We start from the raw sequence: 13,460 nt of genomic DNA on the forward strand, positions 1-13,460 counted from the left end.
TCCAGAACATGCTTGACAACATAAGGACCCATCCACATTGGTTCGAATTTCCCTGCTCCAAGTTTATTAGCTTCCTGATCGTAAAGCAAGACCAAGTCTCCTTCCGAGAAGATACGAGGCTTGACATTTCTATCATATTGTGCCTTAATATGTTTCTTATGCGCTTCGTTAGCCAATGTGGCATCACGACGGGTTTCATCCAAATGGATTAATTCCAAGAAATGCACTTCTTCTTCAGAAGTGTCGGGTAATAGGTCAATCGCAAGTTTGAGCGATGAAATTTCGCATTGTATCAGTAAGATTGCTTCCAAACCATACACCAACTGAAAGGGTGTGAATCCAGTTGCATTTCTCACCGAGGTTCGATATGCCCACAAGGTAGAGTACAAGATTAAGTGCTAGTTTCGCTTATGAACCCCTATCATTCTCTGCAACATCTGCTTCAGGACTTTGTTGATGGCCTCAACTTGTCCATTCGCTTGTGGGTAATAAGGGGTAGAACTATCATGTGACAATCCTAACTTAGTGGTCAACTCATCCATCATGTGATTGTGAAAATGTGACCCGTGAACTGTAACTATGGCTTGCGGTACACCAAACTGGGCAACCACATGGTTAAAAAAGAAAAGAGAAACTGTTTTGCCACTGTTGTTCAATGTTGGCATCGCCTTGGCCCATTTGTTAAAATAGTCAACGGAAACTATAATATACCCATGCCCCCCGGCTGAGGTGGGCTTACATGTCATAAAATCAATGCCCCATTTGGTGAATGGGCCAACAGCAATGACTGGATGCAATGGTGCAAGTGGTAATCTGGTTTTTTGGTCATATATCTGGCATGCATTACAGCTTCTGACAACAATAATACAATCTTAAATATAGTTGGCCAAAAGTAACCAGCACGGAGAATTCTTTGTGCGGTTGCATATCCAGATAAGTGTCTGCCACAGGCACCTGAATGGCAATCATTCAAGGCTTTCTTGGCTTCCTGCATGAGGCACCTCTGTAAAACCGTATCGATACCACAATGGTAAAGAGTGTCGCCAATGATCAGATAATCTTTGGCTTGGTAACAAATACGTCGTTGTTACGAGCAAGAGGTATCAGGCTGGAAAGTTTGGGTCTGGAGATAGAGCAGTATATCTCAATACCACGCGTCAGATGATGAAATTAGAAATAGAGACTCATCCAAAATTGATGGTTCAGATTTTGAATCAATGGAGGTTGAGGGAAGGTCGCAAAGTAACTCAGCGAAAACTAGAGATTTCTTTGATTTGGACTTGATGAATTCCAAATCAAATTCCTATAAAATAACTATCCATTTTGAGTATTTCCCCCCAGCAATTGACGTGACAAAATGTATGTCATAGGGTTGCAATCTGAAATGACATTTATTTTCCGTAACAGGATGTAATGGCGAAATATTTGAACAACTTGTACAGCTGCCAAAGCTAGTTTTTCAACATAAGAGTACTTACTTTCTGTATCGTTGAGATTACGGCTCAAGTAATAAATCGGATGTTCAATCCCATTTTCTTCCTGGACTAAAACCATGCCAATGGTTGTATCTACAGCGGCAAGATACAAGTAATAGTCATTTTGGTAATTTGGAGAATACATTAATGAAGCTCTAATAAAGGTATCTTTAAGAGCATCAAAGGAAGCTTGCGCAACCTGATCCCAATGAAAGGGTATCTCCTTTTTCAAAAGACATGTAAAACTTTTAGCCATTTCAATGTAACTAGGAATGAACCTCCTCAAAAAGTTTTCTTTCCCTTGAAGTCTCTATAACTGTAAAAGATTTGAAGGTGGAGGCAAATCCAGAATTGCCTGAACCTTTAACGGATCGAGTCGAATCCCCTCTCTAGACACTACAAATCCGAGCAATCGACCAGAACCAACACAAAACACACATTTATGTGGATTGAGTCATATCTTGTAGTGTCAGCACCATAAAAATATTGCTCTCAAATGTTGCGGGTGATCAGTCCGCTTTCGTGAATGAGCAGGTAAATCGTCAAGGTAAGGTTGAACAATGTGCTTGATGTCATGGAAGGCATAATTCATTGCCCTCTGAAATGTGGCCCCGACATTTTTCAAACCGAATGGGAGTTTCCTATAGGTGAATGTGCCCCATGGACAAATAAATGTTGTTTTCAATTGGTCCTGTGGGTGGATATTGATTTGATTGTAGCCGGAAAATCCATCCATAAATGAGAATATTTCGCATCTGGCACATTCGTCAATAATCTAGTTGATAAAAGGAGTAGGATAATTGTCCTTTGGACATCCCTGATTTACATCCCTATAATGGATGTGTTAGCGCTTGAAATTTCACCTCAGGCTGAGAAAGGTAAATTTCAAGGCAACATCAAACCACTTAGCCTCGTAGCTAGCCCTACGGGGCAGGAGAGGGCTCTCTCCGGTCTATCTCGGCAAAGATCTTCAACGAGCAGAGATAACCAATAAATAACACTGATTTTAGGCTAGTAAACTGATAAAAAGGTTTGATTTGCGATTTTTAGGGTTTTGGTGGAAAATTGGGGAAAGGCAATTTTGGGTGCGGGGATTGGACACAGTTTTTGCAGGGGGTTCTTTGGGGCAAGGTAGGAGACTGTACTGATGCCTTTAAATTAATTGAATGGATAAGAATGACCGGTGAGGAGCTAAAGAGAGCAAGAAACCTTCGAGAGTTCTCTTTAGACAGATGAAAACATAAATATTAAGCAAACTTAAAAGCAGAGCATGGCAATCATGAATTCTACTTTAACACTTCATTTGCCTAATTTGCAGAAGGAAAAGTAAGAAGATGAATCACATAAAAAACTTACAAGTACAAAGAGAAACACACCATCAATACATGTAACCACAGGAATCCCAAAAAGGACTGCAAAATCCTGGTCTTTCTTCCTTTGCCAAAATTGCAGAGATACAATGAGTAATACAATAAAAGCTTTCTCCCTCAAGAGTCCAACCATGAAAATGACCAAGAAAGTACATAATATAGGCAATCTAACATCTTTCCTTGCCTCTAGGGGTCGACCTCACTATCCTAGGAGCTGTTTCAACCAATTCTAAACTAAGCACTAAAAACTAGGCAGTCAAAACAACTTGCCTCTATAAACTAGGAAACGAATTCATTCATTAAATTTTTGCCTATCTCATGAATGAATCTTCTAGAAGAGATACATAAGTGTCAAAATATCATAAATTTACATCATTTACAACAAGGAGGATCAAAATCTACTCCAAAAAGTCAAATCCAGTCAAAACTGCGTTTTGTTGAGCTGTAGGTGAATTTCTGTGAAAACTGCCCAACAGGTCGCGCCCTGATCCTGAACAGGTCGCGCGCCTTTGGAGCTGTTTTTGAGGCACTTCCAGGTGTCCAAATGAGGAAACAGTGGGCTTGTTGGAAAGGTCTGGATGTCTACTTTCCAACCCAAGTGGAATTTCTGAATTTGGTGGCCATTTGCCCCTCCAAAATTGCAATCTCCCAAGACTGATTCCTGTGTGTCAAAAAGGTGGCAGAAAGTCATTTTTTGCATGTTTTTTGACTTTCTGGAGGCTCAAAACTTGATGAAATCTCTTGGTAATTGCTGAGCAGGTGTATCTTTGCATGAAAAATCCAAAAATGCTGAGTTTTCCCGAAATGGAGTTGCCCATCGAATAGGTCGCGCGCGGCGCGCGACCTGTTGGGGAGGAAAACCTGTGTTTGGCACAAAAAATTCACAATTGACAAAATTTTCTCCAAATTTCTTGAAATTTGGGCTGGGAGTCCCTAATCAAGTACCATGCTCAGTCAAAGAGGCTTTGGCCAAAATTTGGAGTGGATCGGGCCTTTTTCGTCGTTTTAGTGCCTTGGCCAACCTCCTTGGATCTGGCGATTGTAATTTTGACATTTCTCTAAAACCATGACACCTGTGCAAAAAGTGAAGGAGGTTTTTCTTCTTTGGCATGTTTTGGACAAAAACCTCTCTCAGTTTTCCAAAATTCATCTTTTATTGCTCTGAAACATCATTTGAGTGCGACTTATCCCGATGTGTGGAACAAGGGATTTTGTCGAAATGAAGCGAAATGAAGGGGATAAGGGGCTTCTAAATTCTTGAGGAAATTTTTGGGAGTAGGGAGGGATGTTAGGAAGTAGGGGAAAGTGGAATCTCAAAGATTGAGTGAGGGGAAGGGGTCCAAAAGGGAAAAACACAGGCCCAACCTAGAAAATTGCCAAGTTGTAGCTAGAAACTAGGGTTTGTGCAAAAATGAGGAATTTGGCGGATCTAAGGGATGGGAAGTGTTTAATAAGGTACATGAAGGATAGGGGAAGGTGTATGAACATCTGGATACAATTTTTCCTAATTATTTGGCTGTCCAAGAGAAATTAGCTTTCAAAACCCTAGGAGAGGGAAATGACCTTGCCTAGGCGCAACTGAAGTATGAACAAGGTGTAAAATGACTCATTAGACACTCACATGATAATGACAACCCTATGAATGATGATAAACTCAGCAGAATGATGACATGGATTGACATTTGGGCAATTTTGAAAGGAGTGAAAGCAAACCCTAGACCTAATGCCTAGTGACCAAATTTTGCTTGAAGACTCACTGAAATGACAAAATTTGACCTTGACACTCTGAGACCACTTTGTAAGAGCATATTTGATCACTGGAGGAAGGCTGGAAAGACTGACACTAACAGGATTCACACTTGAATTTTCCCTTGTTTCTTCATGACAGGAACAAGATTGGAAACCAGTCAGTAAGAGGTACAGGGTAAATGAAACCAGCCCGCAAAATTTTTTCAACTTCTGCTTTAATTGCAGCGGCTTTCTTTGGATGAACGGGTCAAATCCACTGTCAAACTAGCTTGACATCAAGGTACATTTTGATTTCATGTTCAACAATACTAGAGTCAATGCCAGACATCTCCTCGTAAGATCATGCAAAGATATCTATAAATTCATGAAGGAGAGTACGGTAACTATCGAGTTTCGATGGAGAACAAGCTTTTCCGACATGAATTTTCTCTACAATATTAGGCTTGGTCAAAATATTAATAGAAATCATTTCTTCAATATTTGACAGGTTTTTCTCAGATTCTACTGTGTCTATGAAAACTGAATTCGAAAGGAAATCAACAACTGAAGGGTGGTTTAGTTCATTTGAATAATCTTCAATGTCATCTAGAAGACGGGAATGATGATGATAATCTTCCCATGGCTCTTCTCCTATCGTGATTGATTGGATGATTCCTATCGTGACTGATTGGATGATTCCTTCATCCGTAGAATGTATACGTGAAAAAGGATCCGAAGAAGTACCATATTCTAACGAATGGTCTACCCATACAATTGTTGAATGCGGATTTGGGTTTGCCACACAAACCCGAAAAATTGATTGCTATGCTAATTCAATGGGGCTTAGTGGCATCACCTCAATATTACTATCAACTTCAACCTTGTTGGTAATCCTCCTTAAATCAGATGAGGTGGAGGAAATCATGTTGCAAGTCTCTACTCTTGCCACTTCCGCCAAATCAGATGGTGACAGTAGCGTAAAAGTACCCATTAGGGAAGGATCTTTAAAGAGACCTACTCCAACACTTTGAAGTGACAACGAGGGTCCGTGTACCAATGAAATGCTTCCCATAGCCTGTGAACTATTGGCAAAGAAGGCTAGCTGATCGATGATTGTGATTCCACCCTTAAAAGGGAATGCAATAGTACGAAAGTACGTGGAAACCACAACAGCCATAGCATATACCCATGGCCTTCCCAGTAAAATGTTGTAATCGAGGGGTCCATCAACTACCTCAACTTCAACAGTAATTGTTTTGCCCCCTAGTTCGATTTGCAGGTTACTCAAAATCCCACAAGGAGTATATGTTCTTCCGTCAAAATCTTTTAACGTGGTTGGTGATCATGACAACAGCGATGAACCAAGTGTTTTCCAGCAGCTCATTGACATAATGCAAGTAGATGCCCCCTCATCAATAATAGTTTGGTGAACATTCTTATTGAGAGCTTTTACTTGAATTAGGAAAGCTAACTGCACCGATAACTGTGGTGTATAACCCGCATGGTTAAAAACCACAAGATTAGAATCCGTAGGATCTATTCCGCCAATTGCTGACAATAAAGCCTACTTCTGGGAGGGACAATTTTGCAACACCTCGAGTATCGACATAGCAGAAGGTGATTGAGCAAGATCTTCCACTATGTTATAGCTCTGCGTTGCTCGAGCCCGAGGGTTAAATGTCAATTTTTGCACAACTCCTTTGGTGGTTTTATTGTCAATTCTGGTACAATAGGTGGAATATTTTCAGATGAAGTCGAATTCAAAGGATTAGGTTGATCAGTAGCCGAATTATTAGACGATGATGGTGAATTCCATAAACTTTGTTTCTTGTTGACACCAAAGCTTCATTTTGTGGCTTCGTGATGGATAACATGAGTACTTGGGATGTGGAAGCATGGTCTATTGCAACCAAATGAGTCTCCGGGTTTGGAAACCGATTAGTCAACACCGCCAATGTGTTTGAAGTCTTTAAAAGTTTAGAGACCTCTGAGCGATGTGGACAATCTCTTGTAAAATGCTCGTCATTATAGATTAGACATGGATAACGAGGTTTCCTTACCTAATTAGAGGAATTAGATGATTTCTTTTGAGGGGAATTATCTTTTTTCTTTTTGTTTTTCCTCTTTTTCTTGCCTCCTGGTTGCTTTTGATTTTTTCCTTTGTCAGATGACACGGCATTAATTTCGGAAGCAAGAGTATTTTCTAATGCATTGGTAGTTTGATTGGCAATGGAAATATTTTGACCAGATGGTCTCCCTGCAATTTGCGTGCTCGAATAACCAATCACACCATCGTCTACATGAGAGTCCTTACTCGATTCTGGAGGAGGAGGAACAGTGAAAGTTTGGCAAGGTGCATTGGGAATTTTATCGTAGAGTGTGCCAGATTGTGTGTAAATCAAATCCAAGTATTGGGCATGAGCAATTACTTGCTCTTCTGTGACAACTCCACCTTTTGCCACATCCTCGGTGATTGATGGCAACAAGGATTTTATGAACCACTCAGTTAAACGATAATCGGAAACATATGTTTTAACCATTCGATGACGACACCGCCACTCATGAATATGATCTGATATATTGGTACCAGTAGTCTGTTTAAATTTGGTTAGGATTTTCGTTCTAGTCTCGTATTTGATAGGTAACTGGAAGTGGGTCAGAAATGTAGTGGCTAAAGTCGTAAATTTGTCGAAAGAAGCTCTTGGTAACTCGATGTACCATTTAGCAGCCGAACTAATAAGTGTTCTTTGGAAAAGACGAAGTCTAACTGAATCATTTTTTAAGGAGTTTGTTGAACACCACAAATGGAAGGTCATGACATGATTTGATGGGTCTTCTCCGGGATTTCCGTTAAATTTCGGAATGTCAGATGGAACTTCTACAGAATTATCGGCCACCAAGGTGCATATAAGATTGGATCATTAGCGATCGGATTTAAATCTGGTAATTCTAAAGTTGCTACAAATGGAAACTGTCGATTCAAGTCAGGTTGAGCATACCCAGGATATGATGGAATTGCCTGAGCAATAGGTCTTTGCATACCAACATAGGTTATCTGCATTTGGTAACCTTGGTAAGGTTGTTGTTGAACAACCCAGCATAACGAGGTTGAATTTTTGGTTGTCCATAACTTGCAAACCCTTGATGGCCAAGACCTTGGTAAGCTTGATATTGACCAAACCCAGGTTGATCCTTTATTGGGGTTGGAATTTCTAGAATTGGGGTTGATGAAATTGAGGCTACCACGGTTGTTGAATCAACTGTTGTTGTTGGTACAACTATTGTTGATTTAACGATTGTTGTTGCCCGGCAATGAAAGGTTGGCCAGGTTGTGAATAAACTATACCAGTGTAAGCTTGAGTCGGTCCAGATAACGGTATACTAACCTGAGGTTGTTGTTGAACCCCAGAAACAAGTGGTTATTGTACAACAACCTGATAAAATTGAACTTTTTGACCTGAAACTTGTGGTTGTGAGGTAGAAGGACCAGTTTGTACCGGTTGAGATACAACAGTTTGAACTTGTGATTGTGGTACAGTAGTAACAATAGGTGTAGTAGGAATAGTTGACATAGTTTGCATTGGTTGTGTTGGATACACAAGCCTTGGTTGAACTGGCATTGTTGGTTGCCATTGAAAAACTCTAATTCCAGGTTGACCTGAATACTGCGAGATATTACCATATGATGGTCCTCCGGAATAAGGAGGATACGGTGAATAAGCATATTGCTCTCCATATGGTGGCAATCCAGTATTTAATGGATACATAGGTCTTTGTTGACTAGATTGCCCAGCTTGATATTGATATGCAAGATCAAACTATTGAGTTCCCATTAGAGAAGAACCAGGTAGAATTCCGGTTGAGGACATGGGTGATGACCATGGTGTAGAAGCAACCCCTGAGTGGGTTCCAGATAAATATTGGTAACCAACCGGGACAGATGATTCACCATATAGGTGTGACTCAGGTGTGGTAGAAAACATCGAAGAGGTTGCAACAGAAGATTCTGCTGCAGCTGCATCAGATGATACAGTCTAGGATGTTGACGGTTGTTCAGCCATAGTTAACTAACCCAAAATTTGTCCTAAAGAATCGATGGGTACTTGAAAATAAGCAGGATCAAATGGAGCGGTAAAATGAGGAGTATGAGGGTAAAGATAAAGCCCAACTCCAAAGTGGAATGGGGTTCCAGGTGTAGAATATTCTTCCAATTCTTCCTTTATAGCAATTAAACCTAGTGGAAGAACTTCACCGTTTGGTCTGTAAAATATTTCTGGTGTTGATAAAGTTGAAGTTTCAGTAGTTACTGATGTCTAAGGGGTAACCGGTTGATCATTTTCCAGTAAAGTAACAACTTCTGAATGTTCAAATTCGAAGTCCAGATGTTCGAGTAAATGAACAATAGTTTCAGAAAGAGGTTCCTAAACAACTTCAGGTTCAGATGTAACTTCTATTTGAACTGGGATAAGTTCTGGATTAACCTCTGGTTGAATTGATTCAAGTTCAGAAGTACTTTCTTGTTGAGCAACTTCAAGTTAAGGATAAACTTGTTGTTGAACAACGTCGGTTACTGTTTCACTAGGATCAGTGTTAATGTCCTTAGGTAATTGTGAAACTTCTTCTTTAGAAACGGATGTACCAGAAATGGTTGGAGTAACTGGAGTCTCAATACTTACCGAAATAGATGATTCAGGTAATTCAGATGAAGAACTAGGAGTTCTTGATGTACTAGACTCAGTTAAGTGAGACCGCTTTGACCAAATAGGTGTAGCTTTGGGCGGCAAAGGTGGTTTTCTTGTTGTTCTCCATGAACGACAGAGTAAGGGTTAATGTTCCTCCATGATTGTTGATTAATTTTATTATTAAAAAAGAAATAAAAAAGGGTTATATTGGGCAAAAGGTTTACCAAGCAACTGTGAACTACAGAACACCTCCTGGAGAACCAAGAAGTACGGGCAGGCAATCTCCACGAATGTTGTGTTCGATGTATCACAGTTTACAAGGTAGCTGACTCAGTTACTTATGGATGGATAGCAGCCTAGAGTTGTTCTCCCATATATACTTGAAGGTACATGGAGGCCCTATCTGTATAAGCATTGTTTAATGCAAAACCACACAGTGAGAGCATTCCCATATACTTTATGTATTGTAACATCGCCCTATATACCTGAAGGTATGTGGATGAGCTATGATATACTCATGAACGTGGAATGAAGTATCACACTCAGGATGTATTGCAGACAAGTTAGAGACAACTGCTTTGTTTTACGATGTCGGAACATGTCTCTAGCCTAGAACCACTAAATGTACTCATTAATGACAATGCTCCATTAGGTAAATTGATGTTAATTTTAAGTTGATATTGCTTAGGAATTTGCCTTTCAAGTTCACCACGTGATGTATTCTAAAATTCCTAGGAATGAAACTATCATGATAAGCATTCTTTCCATTCAATTTAACGATGAAAGTCCTAGCTACTTAGGGATAGAGCAATCAAATTTCTTTCGATAAAAGAGCAAAGAGCACAATCTAAATGAAATTTCCCTACACTATTCCTATGAACACACACAAACTTTCTCAATGCAACATGCACATACAATCAATGAATAACGTGAATATGAACAAAAGGAAATATGCACATACAATCAATCAATCTTTTATAAGAATGAAGACTTTTACGACAGTTCTAATTCAAAGGAAGAGAAGACTTTACGACACTTTCTTTCGAATGAAGATTAATCAATTATATCCTAACTTTGACTATCGATCAATAATGACAAAGAAAACATTAAGAAACATTAATCAATCCAATCAAATTTGGGCTAGACCAGGAGATAGAAACTTATTTTCTGAGACATAACATTCATTGATCAATCAGCAAACAATCAAACAGAGAAAAGTTGGCAAAAACACTTTCCAAAGGTGGGAAACTGATCCTAGGAGGATCAGCACAGCCTAGAGTGGGAGACAGTGTGCTTCAGAGCACTGTCCCTAAGCCAGGGGTGCTCTGCAGCACACTGTGTCCCTCACAAGCATGCACTGGTGACAATGAGCCATTTGAAGAGGCAATTCGACACAATTTTGACCAATTTTTCAATGTAAATAGCTAAATTAGAATCTATGAACACAAATAAGGTCTACAAGGATGTCTTAGGAGGTGGATAAGCTACTAGGAAAGAGTATCTTCCCCAGTAGAGTTGCCAAATTGTTTTGGATAATTTGGTATCTACGGATAAATACTAATTCCCTAGATAAGTAGCTGTATCTAAAACAACAGTTTAAAGTGTTTTAGACTTTTCCTATAAGCAATAGATAAGATGATAAGATAGAAGAGCTACTTGTAGTTCCGCTTTCCTCTCCCTTGTATCGATCTTGTTGCTCCTTCCCGTACTTAAACCACTTGAGAATTACCTTGTAAACACAACAGAAAACAAAGAATCGATCAAAGCATACGTTCTATTGAATATAAGTGAAAGGAATCAGATACAATTCACACATATAAGCATTATGAAACAATACAAACATATGTGAAAAAGGTTCAAACACTTTATTAGATAGAAGAAATAATTACAACCATTGGTGTCTAATTCAAATCCATTCCTCCAGCTTGAATCCTATCCACATCACATCAAAAGCATGACAAACTTGTAGTATTAAAATACTTGCTTCAAAGTCAAATCTCATAGCAGCATTATCTCCTTACAATTCAACATAATTTAGCCCCTGATCACTTAGATGAGTGGCCAATTTATAGGAAGATGAAGGAGGTTTTGTCATAAATAGTGGCATTGAATGGCCTTCCATACTTAGAATTAGTTCCATGAAGGAAGGGATGAGAGGATAGGATGCACCTTAACTCATTCCTCATCCATTTTTGAGCTCATAGGAGTTGATAAGTGAGGGAACCTTCTAGATGAAACCAAAAGATAATAATATTCCCCAAACCCTATGTGAATTTTGCTCATTGTCGCCTAGTGCAGGTGAAAGGAAGCCTAAGTGCTCTACAGAGCACCTTGGCAGTGGACTCAACTGCTCTGCAGCGCACCTTCATAAGGGCTTACCTACGCTGGTCCCTCTAGAGGCTATTTATGGATGTCTTCAAGTCATGAAACTGTTTGGGAAGGAGGCATTCAAAGGGGTGACTTGTTTAGGGCATGAAGCAATTGAAATTAGGATTTGATGATCCCTAAAACACTGATCTAAATGTTGGGATTTGATGTGCCCAAATGGGTCTATAATAGTTAGTACTATTACTTTCCTTCTAGAGTCTCATTTTTGTCTCCCCCCTTGTGAAATTCTCCTTTTACACATTATAATCGGTGTTTCACAATGTCAACCTACTTGCTTATTCAAGGTTTATGTATATGATATCTTATGTTATCCTTTGAAACCAAGATGAACCTTTCTGTTATGTTGATCGATCTGATACTTCGGAGGGGGATCCTACTCCAAACGGTGTGACGTCTAATTGAGATTTCCAATCAAGGAGACCCCCTATATGTTGGTGGTATCTACCACCATCAACATGAGGAAAGGAAGAATGAGGAAACAAATCTTCTGAAATTATGGGAGGTGAGGTGTCGGCAGGAAGAAATCTTATGGAAACAGAAGTCTCAAGTGTTGTGGCTCCAAGAAGGGGAAAATAATACTAAATTCTTCCATCGATCAGTAATTGATCATCGAAACTCTAATCGAATCCTTAGGATTAAGGATGAGAAAGGACAATCTTATGAAGAACATCATGACTTTGAGCAAGTTTTGTTTCAGCATTTCCAAAAGATTTTGGAGGAGCCTTAGCTCGATAGATAAGAATTTATTCATAAGGTAGTCAAGCACATCCCAAAACTAATAAGAGATGAGCACAATAAGAATTTAAATAAGCCCATCTCCATGGAAGAAGTGGCCCAGGTGGTAAATGAGATGCCTAATCATAAAGCACCAAGTCTAGATGGCTTCGCCATAGACTTCTTCAAATCCTCGTTGGAAACAATTAAGACAAATGTGTTTGAGGTAGTGGTTGGTTCCCAGGAATCAACTATAATCCTTAAGGCTCTAAACTCTATGTTTATAACCCTTATTTTGAAGGAGGACAAGGAAAGTACCCCAAAGAAATTTCAACCGATATCCCTCTGCAATGTGCTTTATAAGATTATATCAAAAGTGGAGGCCAATAGGATCACGACAATACTTCCTATTTCATTCTCAGAAGAACAGTCAGGTTTTGTGGAGGGTAGGCATAATTTGGATAATTTAATTGATGCCCATGATATTTCCCATTCTCTAAAGAGCTTGGGGAAGAAAGTAATGTTAATATAGCTAGATCTTTCGAAGGCATATGACAAGATCAACTAGGAGTATATGGAGGTTGTAATAAGGGTCTTTGGCTTTGAGATAGATGGAAAAATTATATAATGGCTCTGGTAACCTCCCTCAGCTTTTCGATACTACTAAATGGTGCTCCGATAAAACATTTATTACCTTCCCGAGGAATCCGCTAAGGTGACCCCATGTCATAATTTTTTTTGTCATAATGATGAAAGGCCTAGGTAGAGCAATTTTAGCACCTACCAAGGATGGGGATATTAGAGGGCTCCAATTACACAAATGGTGTCAGGCCACCACGCACCATCAATTTGTCAATGATACCATGTTGCATGGTATCCCCACAGTGAAGGAAGCCCAATTGTTCAAGCTTATCCTAGACACCTTTGTAGCAATCTTAGGTATGGAGATAAACCACTCCAAATCTATGATTTTTTTCTTCAACACACATATTTCTATTCAAAAAAACTTGATTGTCATACTAGGTTTCCAAAGGAAATGTCTCCCTTCCAAGTATCTGGGAATCCCTCTAATTGTTCAAGCTTGGAAGAAATATAATTGGGAA

The sequence above is a fragment of the Pinus tabuliformis genome, chromosome 7 (assembly GCF_031772625.1).
Source record: "Pinus tabuliformis cultivar Carrire ecotype Pingquan chromosome 7, CPIR1, whole genome shotgun sequence".
Classification (NCBI taxonomy): domain Eukaryota; kingdom Viridiplantae; phylum Streptophyta; class Pinopsida; order Pinales; family Pinaceae; genus Pinus; species Pinus tabuliformis.